Genomic DNA, 20,922 nt, shown 5'->3' on the forward strand with positions numbered 1-20,922 from the left:
GGGATATGCTACTTTGCATTCCTATCTCCTATGTGTGAGGATCCCAATTCATAAATATCCCAATTATTTATTTATTTATTTATTTATTATTTGTGGCTACTGCTCATCAAACAAGTCTGTTGGTGTCATTTTTCCAACAACTCACATGACTGTTAGCATTTTTAGCAAAAAAGTATTTTTTTAACTAATGTGTACATTGATTTTTGGACACAATGCTATTGCACACTGAGTAAACTACAAAACAAACATGACTTTTACATGAACTAAGAAATCAAAATATTCAACTAATTCACTTTGTTGCAATATTTATTATGTTGTGATAGTATATAACCAAACTTGTAATATCTCTGAAGTATGCTTGTATATGGAAGTTTTTCAGCACTCTTGTTAGCACTTGATATTTCTGATTTTAGAAAAATTTAGCTGCTGTTGTGTATGTGTGTTCTCATTTATTGAATTTTTTATTGACAGATAATAATTGTACATGTTGTGTGGTACAGTGTAATGTTTGGTACACTTATGCATTGTGTCAGTATATAATCTTAATCTTAAAGTATCTTAAATCAAGATACTTTAAGTTTCTTAAACTATCTTAAATCAAGATACTTCAGGTTATCCATAATCTAAAACATTTATCGTTTCTTTGTGATAGAACATATTCCTCTCTTCTAGCTACTTGGATTATATGATACAATAATGTTAACTATAATCACCTAGAACACCAACATTTTTTCCTCCTAGGTGGCTATGACTTTGTACTCATTGAGTAATCTCTCCACATTTTCCTATGTACCCTTACATTCCCAATCACTGGTAATCACTATTCTGCTCACTTCATATTTAGATTCTACATATGAATTTGAAATCATGTAGTATTTGTCTTCAGGGGTCTGGCTTATTGCAATTAACATTATGATCTCCAGTTCAATTCATATTACAAGTGAATTAGAGAATTTTGTTCTTTCTTATGCCTGACTCATATTCCATTTGTATGTATATACCATATTTTCTTCATCCACTCATCCATCAGTGGACACTTAAGGTTGTTCCCAAATCTTTACTATAATAAATAGTGTTGCAATGAACATGGAAGTGAAGCTATTTCTTGTCATAATGATTTTATTTCCTTTGGATAAATATCCAGTAGTAACAGGGGCTGGGATGGTAGCTCAGTTGATAGAGTGTGATGCACTGGGTTAGATTTTTAGCATCACATAAAAACAAATAAATAAAATAAAGGTATAAAAAAATCCAGTAGTAGGAATGATCATATATCCTTTTTGATTTTAATTTCTTGAGGAAACTCCATACTGTTTTCTACAGTGACTCTACTAATTTATATTCTCACTAACACTGTGTAAGACTACCTTTCTCCATATTCTTATCAGATTTATCATTTTTCATATTTTGGATTATAACTGTACTAACTGTGGTGAAATGATATGTCATTGTTTTGTTTTGCATCTCCCTGATGATTAGTGATGTAGAGCATTTTTCACCAACATTTTTATTATCACTGTTCTATTATGCTTGAAGGAATAGCTCACTTTGGTTTGGATTGGCAATTTCCTAATTTATAACTCTAAGATGAACATCTCTTCATTTGCTTATTTGCAATTTGAATATCTTTTGGGGAAAATGTTTATTTAAAGTGTTGTCCAGATTTTAGATGGGTTGTCTTTTAATACTGAGCTGAAAGGAAGTCTATAATTCAAAAACAGATAGAAAGATTCTTGACATTTAATTTGGCAATTTTTTTTATTTGAAACCATATACAAAAAAAGAAATTATAAATAAAATCAATTACTACATCAAAATTAAAAACATCTGAGTACTGCCAATGCCCCTGTGGAGAAGCTGAGGTCAACATCAAATTTTAAATAAAGTATACACAAAACTGTTTCAGCAATGCAAACAATTAAGTGCATTGTTGTGGGTGATTATGCCATTGGTAAGACATGTCAGAGGAAGGGGAATTTGTTACAACATACAAATTTCCATCAGAATATGTACTAAAAGTTTTTGACAACTATGCAGTCATTGTTATAATTAGTGCAGAGCCATATACTCTTGGACTTTTTGATGCTTCAGGGAAAGATGTTTTTGACAGATTATGACCACTGGGTTATCCACAAACAGATGTTTCTAGTTTGTTTTTCCTTGGTCTCTCTATCCTTCTTTGAAAATGTGAAAGAAAAGTGGGTGTGTAAGGTAACTCACTATTGTCTAAAGACTTCTCTTTTGCTTGTTGAGACTAAAATTGATCTCAGAGATGACCCCTCTACTGTTGAGAAACTTGCAAACAAAAAAACGAAAAACCAACAAAAGCCTATCACTTCAGAGACTGATGAAAAGCTGGCCTGTGATCTGAAGGTTTGCAAGTATGTGAAGTGTTCTTCACTCACACAGAAAGGCCTAAAGAATGTGTTGGATGAACAAATATTAGCCTCAAGAACCAAAGAAGAGTCATAGGTATATATTGCTCTGCATGCCCCTCCAGAGCCCTTTCTGCAGAGCTGACATTGGCATCATACAAAAAGCAATGTTTAAATCAAACTAAAGATTAAAAATTAAAATTCTGTTTTGCGATAAGGACAAATGCCCTGAACAGGATTTGAATGAAACATGAAAGTGGATCAGAAGGATCCACTGTCTTACCCCTCCTCTGCCTCATGTTAGGCCCAGAGCTATGAAGTCAACTGACCATGGATTGAACCTCTGAAACCAGGAGCCAAAATAAACTTTTCCACCTTTAAGTTGTTCTTGTCGGGTCTTTTGGTTACACTGATGTAAAAATGACTAAAACTTAATTTCTAATTTATTTCACTTATAAGTGAAAAAGAACATTGCACTTTTTGAAATCTACTTAATGGATCAATTTAGTAATTTAAAAATCTTTCCCAGTCATTGTTTTATATGCTTAACATAGATTTGCAATTCAATAGTGTATGATATGGTATTCTCAGAATCCAGGTAAAGACCTGGTATATAGAAGAAACATGAGGGATGGAGGCCTGCATCATTGAAGAGCTAGGAGTGGGATAGGTTCTTTAACAAGGTGACTAGTCAAGGAAATGCTCTTATTCCTGTTTTGTATTTTATGGACATAATGCAGCCAGATGCGGCTCTTAAGTTTAATAAAAATCATGGGAAAAGCCTTAGGAAAACTCATTAAGTGTTATTAAGGATTTTATCAGTTTATTTTGGTCATGGTTTCCAATTTTAAAAAACGTTTATGCAATCTTTTCTACCTTCTCCAAATCCTATTTCTTGAAGTTTTATTAGTATAGAACAAGTGCTTTTTCATGTTTCATTTTTATATGTATCCTTTTCAGATGTATTAAACAAAAACCTTTCAAAAAATTAAAGGCATCTGTGAATTAAAAGACACAAAGAATAGAATGAAAAGGCAACACACAGAATATGAGAAAATAGTTGCCTTTCACATATGTGATCAGGGATTGATATCCAGAATACATGAATAATGTCTACAGCTCAAGAACAAATATCTGTGTTTTTTTAATGGACTAATGGCTTTAATAGATTTTTCTGCTAAGATTGACAATCACTAACAAGTATCTGAAAAGATGCTGAATTTCACTAATCATTAAAGAAATACAAATCAAACCACAATGAGATACCACCACACACTCATTAAGATGACCACTATTAAAAAAAAAAAAAGGAAATAGGGTTGACACTGTGGTTCAGCGATAGGGTGCTTACCTAGCATGCATGAGGGCCTGGGTTCAACTCTCAGCACCTGGGGAGGGGGAACAGTAAATAACAACTGTTGGCAAGGATGTGGAAAAATTAAAACAATGTTCACTGCTGAAGGAAATGTGAAAATGTACAGTCACAAGAAAAGAGTATAGTGGTTCATCAAAATTAAAAGTAGAATTACCATATGATTCAGTAATACACCTTTTGGATTTATACCCAAAAATTGAAAACAAGAACTCAAATAGATACCTGAATACCCATGTTCATAGGTGTATTATTCACAATAGCATAAAGAGGTAATCAATGGATGAATGGATATTCATATTATATGTGTATACATACAATAAAATGTTTTGTTGCCTTAATAAGGAAGGAAATCTGGCACATGTTACAACATGGATGAACCTTGAGGATATTATGCTAAATGAAATAACCCTGTCATAAAAAGACAAATGGAATATGATTCTAATGATGTCAGATGCCAAGAGTAGTTAACTTCATAGAAAAAGAAAATAGAATGGAGGATTTTAAGAGGTGGGCAGAGGGAGTAATATGGAGTTATTTTGTCATAGATGTGGAGATACCATTTTGCAAGATTAATAGAGTTATGAGTTATGGTGATAGGTACACAAAAATATGAATGCACCAAATACCCGCATAACTGTACACATACAAATGGTTACAATGATAAATTTTATATATATTTTACCACAATTAAAAAATTTAGATCACTTGACTATAAATATATGGGCTTCTTTTTTACACTCAATTCTATTTTCTTGATATGTAGGTCATCTTGTACATCAGTAGTGCACTGTTGATGCATAGTGTTATAAGTTTTGTGATAGATTAATTTCAACAAATGTGTCCTTTAATAAATTTTATCTAACCCGACTAAAACACCTAAGCTATCACTCTGAGTGTTATACACAGGATTTTTTTGACACATACTTTGGCACAGAATGTTTAAAGGAATGATATTACAATATTTGGTTCACATCTCATTAACTCTATTAACTTCAACTTCAATTCAATTACTATTATTCAGCTTTCTGTTGCTGTAGTAAAATACCTAAGGTAATAAAATTTTAAAAGGAAGCACTTAATAAAACTTCATTGTGTTCAAATATGCCCAATGAATTCCACTATTATATATAATTATAATGCATCAATAAAAACAAATAAATATTTTCAGCAAAAAACAAAAAAGGAAAGAATTCTTTTACCTCACAGTTTTGGAGGTTTTGTTCCATGGTTACTTAGTTCCATTGCTTCTGGACCTATGGCAAGGAAATACATCATGATGATGTTCACCTCAAGGCAGCTGAGAAGTGAACGAGAGGAAGAAGAAGGGGCTAAGGTCCCAGTATTTCCTGCAAGGGCACATCCTAAATGACTTAAGTTCCTCTCACTGAGCCCCAACTTCTACAGGTTCCATCACCACGTAATAGCATCATGGAGTGGGAACCAACTCTTTAACACATAGGATTTTGAGATATATTTAATATGCAAAGTATAGCAATGACAACATTTGGTAGAATTTAACAAAAAAATCATATATACATGAAACTATTACAAATAGTAAGTTAAGTTCATCTATCTAAAGGAGTAAGTACCTTTCGAGATCAGTTTAATCAATGACACAAAAAAGGCATCATTTACAAATTACTGTTGTCAATACTTGGATGTAGCATATTACAGTATATTTTTCTCTTTTCAAAAACACAGGTTTCTGGGCTGGAGTTGTGGCTCAGTGGTAGATGATTTGCTTCACAAGTGTGAGGCATTGAGCTCAATCCTAGCTAGCACAACATAAAAACAAATAAAGTGATTGAGTCCATACACAACTAAAAAAAATATTTTAAAAAATCCACAAGTTTGTTTTTGTACTGCTTCATTTTTATTAATTAATTTCATTTTTTAATTGAAGTAATATTTGTACATATTTAAAAGATACAATGTGTTGCTTTGACATTTAATTTTGTTTTGTTTTACAGTTATACAATGAGATCTCAACTCAGGTATACCTACACAATGTAAAATAACCCAGTAATAAAAGGAAAAATATATGCATACACAAAATAAAATTTATGAATCTCAAAAATCTTTTGCTTAGTGAAAAGACAAACAGAGAGGCTGGAGTTGTAGCTCAGTGGTAGAGGGCCTGCCTAGCTTGTGTGAGGCACTGGGTTCGATCCTCAGCATCACAAAGAAATAAATATATAAAATAAAGGTATTGTGTCCATCTAAAACCAATATATATAAAACCAAACATAAAGAAGAAATGCTATAAGACATCATTTATAGGAAATTCTAGAAATAGAAAAACTAATTTATAAAACCAAAAATCAGACCAAAATTTGCCTGCAAATGAAGGGGGGAAGAAATGTATTGAAAATACACATGAGGAAATGTTTTCCCAAGAAGGTAAAGTTCTTCATACTCCTAACAGATTTCAGTTACACATGTATATACAATTGTCAAATATCAGCAGATAATACAGTTAGGATCTGGGCATTTTCTCTATGCAAATTTTACTTCAAAAGAAAAAAGAAACTATGAGGAAATTCTAGTAAATCATTTATATTGTATTATCTGAGTCAGAAAATACTGTTTCCTATAGCTTACATTAAAAAGCAACACAAAATTAATGTGAATTTCGGAATATATAATGGATGGACTTAGATACATATACATGTGATAAAGTTCAGGGAATGAATTGGATATAACTTTCCCATATTAATATATGAATATATAACCAGTGTAACTCCACATGATGTACAACCACAAAAATATGAAGTTATATTTCATGTATGTATGATATGTCAAAGTATATTCTACTGTAATGTATGACTAAAAAGAACAAATAAAAAAAGAAAGATAATGTGCAGTCTCTAGGTGGTGGTTGTATCAGTGCTCCACTATACAACCAAGTTAAACTTGCTGAGTGTAGGTTTCAAAATAAGTTTCATATTAAAATGTCAGGAAAAATGGGATCATACTGAGTATAAATTTTTAACCTACTTAATTAGCACTCAAGATAGTTGGATTGTTTTATATGGTATTGCTATCTATTCAATGGAAGAAATTCTATGTGCTATAATTCTGACCTATTGGATTATTGAAATGATTTCACAAGTCTAGACTATGCTAAACTTTAGAGCAGTGAAAACTTTGTTCTTATGAAAGATCATTGACTTAGTAACAATTCCTGGAGGGAATACCTTCAGGGTCAGAAAAAAAAGTTGTAGGTTAATAGTGTCTATTTCTCAGAGCAATCCCAGAGTAATGCATTCTAGTTTTTACTTATACAAACACAATTTGAGAGGGCAAGTTTGCAATACAATGCAAAGTAGTACAATAAATAAATTCATTTTCATGGGTATTGCTTCTTGGAACAAAACAATATTATTTTAGATCTTATTATTAAAAATTTAAATTTTCCCAGATGCTGTAGTTCATGCCTGTAATTCCAGTGGCTCTGAAGGCTGAGGCAGGAGGATCACAAGTTCAAAGCCAGGCTCAGCAACTGCAAGGCGCTAAGCAACTCAGCGAGACCCTGTCTCTAAATACAATACAAAAATGGACTGGGGATGTGGCTCAGTAGTTAAGTGCCCCTGAGTTCAATCCCCATTCCAAAACCAAAAATTTAAATTTTGCCAATAGTAATGGGGCATGCCTGTAATCCCAGAGACTCAGAAGGCTGAAACAGGAAGAGCATGAGTTCAAAATCAGCCCCAATAACTTAGTGAGGCCCTAAGGAATGTAGCAACCTGTCTTAAAATAAAAAATAAGAAGTGCTAGGGATATGGATCAGTAGTGAAGCACTCCTGGGTTCAATCCCTAGTTCCCAAAAACACTTTTTAAAATCTTATTTAAAATATATGCTTATTAATAAATATATTGGTACAAAATATAAGGAAATTAAAGTCAATATGAGAAGATGATGAACAATAACAATATCTCCTATGAGAATTTATAATTTTTAAATATAATTGTTCGTGTTTTTTGGGATTTGGGTAAAGAGGACCACACAAAGTTCTGCTTAGAAACCAGATTAGTATAAGCTGGGGATATACCTCAGTTGGTAGAGTGCCTGCCTCACATGTATAAGGGTTCAAAACTTCAGCACCATCAAAAAACGAAAAAGAGAGAAAAAAAAACAGACTTTGGTAAAGGAGCAAAGGGTTTCTGTTGAGGCAAATGTCAATGCAGTGACTAGGAGGTTTCATCAATAAGCTTTCACACACAAACTATAACAATCAATAAAGATAATACTGCAAAAGCTACTGACAAGAGTATTTGAGAAGATACTACAAAGAGATGGATCTGACAGCAGGGAGAATGTATAATTTAGTTGTTTAATAAAAGATAAAAAGTAAAATGGACATACCTAGAAATGACAATAGTGATCAAATAAAAAATCTATTTCACAGCACAGGGGAAAATATACCAATGTCAAAATAAAATGTTGCCCTTGCAACAGGCATGCACTGGGCTCTAAGCCAATACCTTCAGGAGAGTTGTCTGAAAAAAGGCTGAGGTGGACTGCAGGCAGGGTGGGTAAACCCCAAACAGAGTAGAGAATGGACTTTGAATTGCAATGCAGTTTATAAAACAGGATCTCTGGACCTGTACTCTCCATGACTTCTGAAATCCTCACAGCACTGTACTGATCAAAAAGAGGCCCACAGTGTTCTCTGGCTTCAGAGTCACCAGTAGGGATAGAATCTAGAAGTTGGCATTGGGCTTTAAATTTCAGAGCATTGTACTTGTCAGGAAATGGAGGCAGCCAATATCCTAGGATGGAAAACCCAAAGAACGCGACTGATACAACAGTAAAGGTCTAAAGGGGTATGTCTGGATGCTTCTAAAACACTCGCAGGTCAGTGGTTGTAGAGGGACTCAACTCAAGGTTTCAGACGTCAAAACAGAATTTGGAGGTAAATGGGAATTTACCACAAAGTAGTCTGAGATCTGAAATTTGAAGCCAGAAATTGAGTGTCAAAATGTCTTCGATAAGGGGCTTGTGCTTAGCCCTGGTGGTGTCATGTGCCCTCACATCCATCTCTTTTTGATAAGCACACATGCATACAGGAAGCTACTGACAGAAAATCATGGGGAAGGAGTTGCAATCTTTGGTGGAAAGAAAAAGAGAACCAACATCTTGAGGTGATCTTTTAGGAGAATAGTGGCTATTCCCAGAGCCCCTGATCACATTCCACAGAGACTCAAGGGGAAACTCAAAATTCCCTAAAGAATTGGTGAAAAGCAAACACATTCTGTGATCCAAGCTTGACAGTTGTTTAGTGGGAGACGTAAGCAGTAGGGCTCTGGAGTTCATTCTATTGTGCTATAGATATCCAAACTCAATTAGCTGAAATGCAAAGCCACAGGGAATATCTTTATGTAGATATGGGGTTTCCAGAACCACCATTCAGTCTTCAGGACCCACAAATGATTGTGGAGGGTGGAGGAAGGGATGAAGATGGAATGCTTTTGGTCCCTCCTGGGTATGCTGCTGCTTCTATTTTACTCTCAGAGCTCAGCGTGACTATCAGTATTATACCTGGTGAGACTACTGGAAGGACAAGGCCACAGGGAGGTTCAGGCCCCCATTCATCCCCAGTATCTTGTGCAATAACTGCCATGTCCAAAATGGTTCATGAACTGTGTGTTGAGTACACAAAGCAATGGATGAATGAGAAGGACCTTTGTGGTGTTAGATGGTAGACACCCTGTCCTGGAGTTGGATGCAGGAAACAGTTTATCAGGATTTATGGACAAGATGGGCCACTGGTTCAAGTTCACAAGGTGCTTCAAGGTCATGGAGGATCTGGACTCTCTGGGACTCAAGAGTAGACAGCATTTCCTGAATTATATTGGAGAGGGGCTCATCTGGGATTTGAATGAGACCCCTAGGTCCATCCTTGAAATTCCAAGGTGCTTGATGAGGCAGTGAGAATGCACCAGAGGTCTAGGACTCTGGAAATACTAGTGGGCTTTATGATTTTTGATTGTGACTCTGGCCAGTGGGAGGGAAGCATCCCTGCCTGTTTCTTGCATATCAAAGCAGGTTTCTGGTCAGGCTTTGGGAAAGAACACGACCAGACACCTGAGGTCCTTTACCCATTGTAATAATGGTGACTTTGCAACCTGACTTCAGGATCCAAAAGTTATTAGGGTCAGAGAGTTAAGTCAATGAGTTCCTACCACTGGGGTTTCAATTCAAATTGCTAATTTCTAATTTGCCAAAATGATGCTTTTCCTCCCTCACTGATTATTTTTCAAAGAGGCACAACCAGGATTTGGTTGTTTGCTTGTTTTTAATACAACAATGGAAAAGAAATGAAGAGAATAAAGACAGTGCTGTGCAAAAGCTTTGTTCAAGAACTGAGTATGTAGGAAAAATGCAACCCTACAAATTCAATGCATGAGGGTGAAAATTCTTAGCAGATAAATTGCTTGGAAGGAATTTGAGGGATTTATCAAAAAAGATATCAGATTCCCTCCTGCCCACAACCCCAAACTGATCCCTTCAGGGTTTCAGCCATTGCAAACTGGTCTCCATCTCTGACATTACCTCTGCTACACATAGAGCTCCTCCAGAGAAAAGGGAGGGGTGTGCACAGTGATGGAGTGGCCAGCAGCAATTGCAGCCTGTTACTTTTAACCTCCACACTGCTGCAGGTGAGTCATGCAATGACCTCCCTGACCAGAGCTGGCGCTTGGAGTCTTCTTCAACACAGCTACTTCCCAAATTCTGAAGCTCTCTCTTGCTTGGGTAGATTTTGACAGTTACCTATGAGAAGTCCCAGGTGGTTTCTGCTCTGGAAGCCAAAACACTGGCTTACTCACCCTCAGTTGGCTACACAGAAACTGCAATTTTGTCTGATCCATTTTTGCAGAGGTGCAATTCCCATCCTCCAGGCCTGCCAGGGTGTTTCCCATCAACCAATGTTTCACTGGCTCTGAGAATGTTAGACCTGCATGATACTTGGAACCTCATATAGCTTGCTCCTGTCTCCCCACCACCTGAGCCTCTCATTTTGCAAGTCAGGGAACCAAAGCTTCAGGAACTGAGGTGAAATGCCAGAGGTCAAAGGTTATGGTGGTTTAACACTCCAAACCAAGACCCCTATCCCTATCCAATCGCTATTTCCATGCTACAGCTTATGATTCTAACAGTCTACATCTCTTGGTAGATGTTGCAACATTATATGGAGAATAGGAAGAGTGACCAGGTCCCATGTCTCGAAAACAATAGGGAAAACGGAGCTAAGAATAATCAGCACCATTAGTGCAACTGGATGCAGAGACTTTTCTGTAAAAATACTTTTGTGCAGCTTCAACTCTGGTCTGATCAGATCCTTCTTTGCTTTCATTCATAGTGGAAAACTCACAATATTGGGGGTGACTTCTCTTAAAGATAAATTTCATTTGTTACATAAATATTTTGAAAATGAATGCCTTTGTTGGTGAACACAGGCAGGCAGTCCTCACCACTCCCTAATATCTTACTTACATCAGGGCAACACACACTGTGGACTGGAAGACTGTCCTGGATGGATGAACTGTGCATGTGCTTGTGCTTCTATATCTGTACATGAAGGTCTTCATGTGTCTGCATAAACCCTGCCACCTAACAACATACTAGTCCCATCATCCAAATGCAGGGTCACTGGAACCAAATATGCTTCCACAAGTGTAGGGGTGGTCCTGGGGAAAAAACTCTCCGATGCACATGAAACTGTATAATCTCTTATGTGAAGAGTAGAGGGAGAAACCATGTCTTTACATGTATGTATATAAGTGTGGAACTTACTGATGGGATTGCAGAGTAGATGAGAATGTGTGACTCGACTAAAATTGTTCATACAAGTGACTTTTCTGGGTGGGATTGCTATGATTCATATACAAGGTGTCCTCCAAAAGCTCCTGTGTTATCACAGGAACATTCAGCAGTGAAATGATTGGAATGTGGGAACTCTAGCCTAATCAGTCCATCCTAGCTATAGTGCCTGACTAGGTGGTCACTATAGGCAGCGGGGACATAACTGGAGGAAGTGGAAGACAGGCTGTGCCCTGGAAGGGTTCATCTTCCCTGAGGACCCTTTCCCTCCCCTCTCTCTGCTTACCGGCTGCCGTGGTTTGAGCACTTTTCCTCCACCGTGCCCTTCTGCCATGATGTGCTGCCTCATCTTAGGCCCAGAATCAAAATAAACTTTCCCTCATCTGTCGTTCTTGTCAGATATTCTGGTACCAATGACATAGCTGACTAAAATAAGCACCTTCCTGTACATGGCTGTACACTCTCTAGAATCCAGTCCTTTGGCTGGGGGGTCCCAATTAGTCTGACCTTTTCTCACCTCATCAGCCTCCAATGGACTCTGCATGCAAGAAGCCCTGGGCTGCTCATGGGTTGTAGAGAATCACAGGTCTTTAGAGTACCAATGTGTCTTCCCTCTTTACCATACATTTTATTTCCTGGCATTTGAAGAGCGCCAGTGTGGCTGGAGTTTCTGCAGAAATGGTAGGCTAACAGGAGATGCGATAAAGAAGTGAATGGGATTTTATAGTATTGGATGGTCCTAGGGTGTGTGCGGCAGGAAATAAAAGGGGGTTTCTGAGCAGAGAAGTGACAGAATCTGTATGAGGGGCCCAGCATATGGTTTCAGTAAGATACACTTAGGAGGCAACACAATAACAGAGGATCCAGTGAGGAGGCCATTGCCGTCAGAGAGTGACAGATGATGATACAGCGTACCAGAGAGATTCAAGTGGATGAGCACTGTGGGTATTGGAGTTTCTAAGGAAGGCATAACTGAAAGCACTCATGAATGAACAGTGAAGGTGAGAGGAATCCAAAGATGCCCTCAAGGTTTTGGCTTGAGCAAGGAAATGGATGAGAGTTGACATTCCTGGATGGGTGAAGTGATGGGAATAGGTGTGATGGACAGGGGTTCAGGGCCTCAGTTTTTTGAACGATATATTTGAATTGGGCCTGAATATTGGAGGTGCAAGTGGTTAGACTGAGTAGGCAATTGAACATGTGAGCCTGGACTAGAGGGAAAGATTGGGCTTGAAATACTAATGTGTGATTCCTCTGATATAGAGAAGGTCAAAGGCGTAATCTGTGTATAATCTAAGGCAGAGTGTCAGCTCTCCATCACTTTAATGAACACCTGACATAATGAATATAAAAAAAGAAAGGGTTTGTTTTGCCTACAAATCTGGAAAGTTCTATCCATGATCAATTGGCCCCACAGTTTGGGCCTCAGGGAGGCAGCACAACACACACATCAGGAGTGCGTGATGGACCAGAACCACTCACCTCATGGCCCAGAAGCAAAAGAGAGAAGGAGAATGGCATTGGGCTCCCAGATGTCTCTGATGGAATGCTCCAGTGCTCTGAACACTGGTTGCTAGTACACACCTCATCGTATTTATCACTTCCCAATAGCACTGAGCTGGGGACCAATACTTAATCTTATAGACATTTGGGGACAGTAAAGATCCAAATCAGCAAGAATGAGCATAGGTACAGAGAAGATATCAGAGAGTCAACCACAAGAACACGCCAATGAGATAAGAAGGAATGAGCCATGACCCTACAAAGGGGCAGACACTGAGGCAGAGGGAGAGCCACGACACAGAAATGTGCTGTCAACCACAAGAGCAAAGTATTGAGAGAAGGAGGAAGTGATCAATAGTGGCAATTTCCACTCCTCAGTCAAGTCAGACCAGTATTGCCCCCTATTGACCAGAAACGACAACTAGCTTTAGTTACACACAGGTTATGTGCAGACCCCATTTCAGTGCAGTTGTGGGGGGAAAAGTTTAATTGGGGAGAATTAAAGAAAAATACAAATAAAAGTTGTGTAATCCTAGTAGACACAGTGATCTTTGAGGACGATATGCTAGATGGAGGGGGACCTGAAAGAAAGGTAGGGTTTTCATTATTTCCTTTCTTTTTTCCTAAGATGAGACAATTTGCAGAATGTTTCAGTCCAGACCAGAGTCACCTAGTAGAGGAGCATAATTTTGTGATGTGGGAGAGAAAACTGGGAGCATCATAAACTGAGGGTGAGTTGTGAGAGGAATGTTGAGAGTTTACCCATAGCATCCAGATGGTAGGCAGATTATCTACACACAGCTGTAGGTAGGTGGGAAGTTTTGTAAACATTTGGGAACTTTCTTGTCTTTAAATGTGTCATTATCTCAGACTGGGTGTTTGAGTACTAGATGGAGTTTTGCTTAGACAGGATGCTGTAGTCAGCTTTTTTTTTTTTTTTTTTTTTTTTTTTTTTTTTTTTTTTTGGTCACACTGACTAAAAGAACAAACAGCCACCTCTTAGAAGAAAAAAAGTTTATTTTGGCTCATGGTTTTGTGATTCTGCACACAATGGGCCAACCCCATAGACTTGGGCCTAGGTGATGCCTACTTCATGGTGAAGGACATTGTGAGGGAAGCAGCCTAGAATATGGCATCCAGGAAGAAGAAGGAGAGCTCTGCAGACCAGGGACAAAAGTTGCATACCAAATGCATGTCCCCAGTGACCCACATCTCCAGCCACACACTACCTGCCCACAGTTACCACCCAGTTAATGCATGCTAGTATTTTCTTCCACTAATTAGGTCAAAGCTTTCACAAACTAATGCTTTCACCTCTGAACATTCTTGCTTTATCCCACACATGAGCCTTTGTGGCACACCTCCTCTCTCAATCACAACAGAGGATAAAATGTGAACTGCAGCGTCCTCACTGGAGAGAGTGACCTCAGTAAATCCACAAGGTTGCAGCAAATCCCCCTGCGTTTTCTCTGACATGGCTTGGTGCAGAAGATACAGTCTTGGGAATGCATATTCCAAGCTTATGTTCGCTTCCATGTATTTGCTTGGTAACAAGGTCTGCTGTGGAGGTGTCTGCTGCCTGGTGAGCCTTCACAGCATGGAGCCCAAGGACACATATCATGGTCCAAATACAGGGCTTACACCACAAAGGAGACAAAACCTACTCTAACTACCTGCCTGATGAGGTTGAGGGTGGGTCTTTGGGAGCAATAAGCACTTCTTCTCCCCAGGGGGGGTAATGTATTTTCGTGTCCATAGCCAGTCCATCTGCAGCATACACCTCAGTAAGCTGAGTTTGGGTGTCCAGTGATTGCCACACTCTCCTACTCTGTCTGGCTTCTGGTTGCTATGGTGATGCGGGCAGGGGCCAGAAGCTCTGCTATCTCAGTGTAAATGAGTGGGAGCCTATGAATATAGAGGGGGGAGTTGAGTAGGAGGGGGAATTTCTTGCTGGTGAAAAGAGCCTTATGCACTTGAGCCTATTAGTGATTAACACCTCCTGAGCCCTGCCTCCAAGTAATCACACCATCATTACCAGAGCAGGCTGGTAGGACTGAAAGGAGCCTCATAGCACATAGCAGAGGGTCTTCCTTACAGTCATTTCCCAGAAGGATGCACTGCATTAGGAAGTGTTTTTCAGTAGTAGTGCTCTCTCTGGTAGGACTGCTGGGCATGACGCTTCAAGAGCACTTACAGTGTGCCAGGCAAATTCATAGGACCTGGAGATGCCCGGGGGGAAGACCGTGCTCACCCTATGGGTTTGAGGCCATGGCCAAACCCAGGTGAACATCCCAATAGTGGACACGCCCCCTCACTCTTGCTCTCTCTTTCTCCACTTTTGCTGAAGCCCACTGTGGGGTGGGGGACAAAGATGAGACTAGGGGAAGTTGGCCGAAGTCCTGAGAAGCTCAGTCACCCCTCTCTCCAGTTAAAAAGCTCTTTGTCTTAATTCCAGTAGTCTTGTTCGGCCACCCCAGTTTCCAGACCCATAATCAGCTCTACATCTCAGTGTCCAGACCCACATTGGCCTAATCTGCCTGGTGGCTGGTTGCTATGGCAATCCTGCCAAGACCTTTCATCAGTAAATGAAATAAAAGGCAGCAGGAAACCTGGAGTGTTGGCCATGTTGGGGAGGGGGGCCTGGAATTTGATTATGCTAATTACACTAATTGAGAGACTTTTGTGATTAAAAGCCCACAAACATAGGCCAGGACTTTAGGGGGCTTGACTGGAACAAGGGGGCTTCAGACAAGTAGGAAATGCTTTCTTCATTAGAGAAAAGGCCACAGAGTACTTTGCAAGATAAGGAAAGGTGCCACCAGATTAGGACTCAAGGGAATTTAGGAATGCATTCTGCCTACTATGTGGAATTTTAATTAAAAATCCAGACCTCAATTTCTGTCTGGAGCATGTTGGCAGGGAGAAATCCTGAATTCCCTCCCTGAGCGCAAAGGGGAGCAGTGCCCCTTGCTGGCCTGAGGGCACGCACCATGCTGTTGACACTCAGCCTGTGCCTCCCTGGACTCCAGGTCGGCATTGGTTTGGGGCACTCAGCAGCTCTGCTGCCCACTTTTCTGCAGCTTGGACCTGCCTTGTTTTCCTCCTTTCAGCCAATATTTGGGACTCTGTAATCAGCTTAGGTGTCTAATGATTCAGCCATGGCTTAATTGGCCCTAGCTGCTGGTTGCTATGGCGATGAAGCCAGCAGCTCTGCTCTCTAAGTTGAAATGAGGGGAGCTGAGTTGGGAGGGGCACAGCAAATGCAGAGGTCCAAGATTGAAGAAGAGAAGACTCTAACTAAGCTAATTGGTAGTCTTTGCTGATTAGAAGCCCATAAACACTGGCCCCAGGGCCAAGGCAGTGGGAGGTGGAGCTTACCTGGGAAAATAAAACATCCTATACAAAGGAAAAGGTTTGTACTAGACACCTTCCCAAGAAGTAATCCAGGGGGAGAGAGAAAGTTCTACTCTTCAGGTTCTCATTATTGGTTTTGAGGACACAAAGTTATGGGGGGTCTGAGGTCAGCCTCCCAGGAGTCCAACACTCCTCAATTTTCAATCCTGACAAGTCACTGAGGCTGACAAGTGGGAGGGGCCTGGAATTAAATCACATGCTGGGTGAGAGCTGTGCAGTCCAGGGCTCCTGATGACCTTGCCTGACCTTCCTCTCTGGCTTAATCTGCCTCCCTTTGAGACCAGGATGGAGCTCCCCATTTCACAAAGACCTGAAGCCAGGAGGACAAGCAGCCTGCCCAGGGACACACAGTCCCCTCTGGGATGACACAGTGGTTCTCCTGGCTTTTCCTATACACCAGGCAAAGGGCATGTGGACCAAGAACGTGGACACAGAGATATTTATCTATGCCAAATTATCCCAAGGTGGTTTTGAAAATATACGTTTAGGGAGAAGTGACTGACAATCTGCCTATGGCTTCTCCTTGAGGAAAGTCCCCATCCCTCCCCCCTCTTGCCCCCTCCTCTTGCTCAGGATAAAGCCTCCCTCTGGAAGTGCTTTCAGGATCCAGTCTCTCCCCTACTGGTAGGCAACACTGTTCCCCTTGAACACACAGTGCAACTATTCTGAAGACCCCATGATCAGGCTGCCAAACCAGGATCATAGATGGAGCCTACAGGAAGGGGGTGGCCCTGTGTCTGGATGTGGGTAGTCAGGGAAGTCCCCTGGAACACTGACTGGAGCTGCCTTCCCCCTCTTTCCACTCAGTGCAGCTCAACAACCTCACCCTTCACAAGCAGGAAAGAATCTCCCACTTGGGTCCTTCCCCTTGGGGGGTCATGGTCTGTGAAAAGCCATGTGGAAGTAAAGGGACATACTTTCCCTCTACTTCACCAGTGAGGCAGAGATCCGCATGGTCAGTGCAGGACACTGATAATATGTTCCTAAATGTGGACGCATGAATGAAGGTGCCACTCTCCCTTTAAAATCCCGACCCACCATCTGACATAGGTCTCTCTGTTCCCACACTGTCATGTGTGACAGTCTGCCCTTGTCCTAGGGCCTTCAGTTTTCTGTAAAGAGGGCTTGGGGGACTTTGGCTACCCGTAGAGGCATCCCCAGTGTTTTGACTCCCTGTGTGAAGGACAGACCCCTGTCTCAGGCTGGACCTTTCTCTCCTGGCTGGTTGGAGGGAGCGGGGAGCAACCTGTCCTGCACACACCAGGGGGATCTGCTCCACCTCTTGCAAGAGTGAGACCCACAGAAGTTCTTCCATTCTGCAGGGTGTTGGGGGGCGGGTTGACCACACAAAGGCAGGAGCTGGGAGATCATCTTGAAGGAAAACAAGCCCCTCCCTTCTCACTGGAGGAATCTCTGCAAATCTATTTTACATCTATGCCTTTGCTGGGAAATTGCAGTTGAAAGGCAACATCTGCTGTGGGTTCACAGGGTACCAGTGGGCATCATTACAGAGAAGCTGAGTGTGTGAGGAGGTCATGACCCTGATTTGTCTGTATGGGATAGAGTGATCAGTTTGTCAGGGAAAACTCTTGCAGCATCCTGAGATAGAGGGCAATGTTAGTATGTGATAGAGTAACCAAAGAAAAGTAATTTCAGATGGGTCAGGGACAGAGGTTGCTTCAAAGAACATTAGCATGCCTGCAGCTTTCTGAACATTCAGAGAAACGATGATCAACATGGCCCTAAAGTGATCAAATCTTTTTCATCTCTCTCTCTCTCTCTCTCTCTCTCTCTCTCTCTCGTACTGGGGGTAGAACTTCGGACACTCAGCCACTGATCCACATCCCCAGCCTTATTTTGTATTTTATTTAGAAACAAGGTCTCCCTGAATTGCCTAGTACCTTGCTTTTGCTAAGGCTGGCTTTGAACTCATGATCCTCCTGCTTCAGCCTCCTGATCCCCTCAGATCACAGGCATGCACCATACTGCCCATAGTGCATTTGTTTGCCCTGAGTTTGACAACTGTGCCATGCTACTCAAGATATGTGCTCCTGGATCAGTCTTTTTCCCACAAAAGGGATCACATTCTTTTAAAATGTTCAATAACCTTAACTGAGGATATCGACAAGTTTGTAGTACCAAACATGCAAAAGTGGGCACAGATCACATTCTGCATTCAAAGAAAATAACAAAATTATAGCCCAGAACCTTAACACCTTAAAAAGTATAAATGCATTCATAATCACAGCAGGAGTCCACACAACATTACTGTGAATGAAAACTCTCTCTGACATACATCATGAAGATTGAAAGCTTTAAGTGAGTCGATAAGCATGTTTCCACACAATTGACCAAATACAATTTTTTCTGTCTCAGAAATTAAGGAATGTAAAAGTAATAAACAGTGAGGCAACGATGTGGAAGTAACAATTATATTTTCAAGGAATGTGTCATAATGTGGGGAAGGGGAAATATCTTAATTATCTGTGGTCATGAGGTGAAATAGTTGTTTTTCCTCTCTGCTTGTACCAATGCTCTGTATCTATATATTTTGTATTTTATTAATGGGATCACAAATATTTTATGTGTCAGTATATACTGAATGGTGTCTATGAGATTATAACATGTGTAGTAGTGTACTCTTATCTTGGAATATCTCACTGGGCTGGAGGAAATGTGTCCCTAGACCTGGGACTGGACAGGAACAACGGGACCTAAGTGGCCTTGTGCTAAATCAATGTGTCTAAATGGAGAATCAATCCTCATCAAGATAGATATCCAGAGGCACAGGGCAGGGAGATTTATAACATGGCTATAGAAGGACTTTCCCCATTCTCCACCTCACGAAGAAGCTATGCAACTTTATGCAGAGCTGGGAACGCTGAAGTAGGAGTGTTTATGCTGTCCCTGAGATACCTGCAAGGACTGACCCTGCTTTTCAATGCCTCTTACTGTCACAGCCCAGCACAGCCAAAGGACAAAGACTGGTAGCACAAAGGGACCTTATTCCAGTGCATGCATTGTTTGTGCATCAAGAGGAGCTACAAGCCTTAGAGCATCAGAGATCTGGCTCCATTCCTGGACTGCTTGAGGCTTGGGGAGGAGATGGACCTGACATATTCCTTAATAATGATCATTATCAATATCTAATCCTAATAAATAAAAGTCTTTCAAAAAGGAAAGCACTGAGTCTGGATTATTTCTCTGGTAAATTTGATTAATCCCTTAGGGAATAAATGATATCCATTTTCCAGTAATTTCCAGAAAGTGGATAGATATGGAATACTTCCTAATTAATTGTATGAGACCAGGATACCCTAATAATAAAGCCATATAAGGATATTACAAATAAATGAATATCTAGAGCAACTTTTCTTATGACTATAGATATAAGCATGCTCAATAAAATACTAACAAGCCAAACACAACAATATAAAAAGAATTATACACCATGGCCAAAGAACTTTATGCTATGACCTGTTGTAAACAGAACATCCTTAAAAAATCAATTAATGGGGCTGGGGTTGTGGCTCAGCAGTACAGCGCTCGCCTAGCACATGCGAGGCACTGGGTTAGATCCTCAGCACCACATAAAAACAAATAAATAAAATAAAGGTATTGTGTCAAACTATAACTAAAAAGCAAATATTAAGAAAATCAATTAATGTTATTCAGCACATTAATAGGCTAAAGAGGAAAACAATATTATCATATCAATCAAGGCAGAAAAAGCGTTTGACAAAATCCAGCACCCAACTTTCATTCATGATAAAAACTCTTTACGATAATTAGGAATAGGGCTGGTGTTGTGGCTCAGTGGTAGAGTGCTTGCCTAGCATATGTGAGGCCCTGGGTTTGATTCTCAGCACCATGTAAAAGTAAATAAATAAACAAAGGGATTGTGTCCAGCTACAACTAAAAAACATTTTCAAAAAATAATCAGGAATAGGGCTGGGATTGTGGCTCAGCGGTAGAGCGCTTGCCCTGCACGGGCCGGACCCGGGTTTGATCCTCAGCACCACATTAAAAATAAATAAATAAAGGCATTATGTTGTGTCTATCTACACCTAAAAATAAATATATTATTAAAAAATAATAATAATCAGGAATAAAGGACAGCTCCTTCAACTTCATAAATTATATCTACAAAAGAACAAGCTGTTAACATCTGATATCACTTTTTAATGTCCAGGATATACATTTTATAATTTATATTAATAAATTCTTTCTTCTCTTTTTCATCATCACTCTTGCCAGAGCATTGCCAATATTGATATCTTGTAAAAAAAAATCCACTTATTGATTTTGTTTGTTTTATTTATGAAAATATATTATTATGATAAGAACAAGACCATGAAATTCACCTTCTAAACAATCTTTAAAGTGTGAAATACATTATAGTTGACTATAGTTACAATGTTCAACAGATC

At 39.7% G+C, this 20,922-nt stretch overlaps 1 protein-coding gene and 1 pseudogene across 1 annotated transcript in view; both read left to right on the forward strand.

Moving 5' to 3' along the window:
- The window catches only part of Pbdc1 (polysaccharide biosynthesis domain containing 1), a 346,698-nt gene that overhangs the window by 147,270 nt on the left and 178,506 nt on the right, over positions 1 to 20,922 (forward strand). The window lies entirely within an intron of this gene.
- Positions 1,849 to 2,742, forward strand: LOC101971745 (cell division control protein 42 homolog pseudogene; annotated as a pseudogene).

This window comes from Ictidomys tridecemlineatus, chromosome X, assembly GCF_052094955.1.
Source record: "Ictidomys tridecemlineatus isolate mIctTri1 chromosome X, mIctTri1.hap1, whole genome shotgun sequence".
Lineage (NCBI taxonomy): Eukaryota > Metazoa > Chordata > Mammalia > Rodentia > Sciuridae > Ictidomys > Ictidomys tridecemlineatus.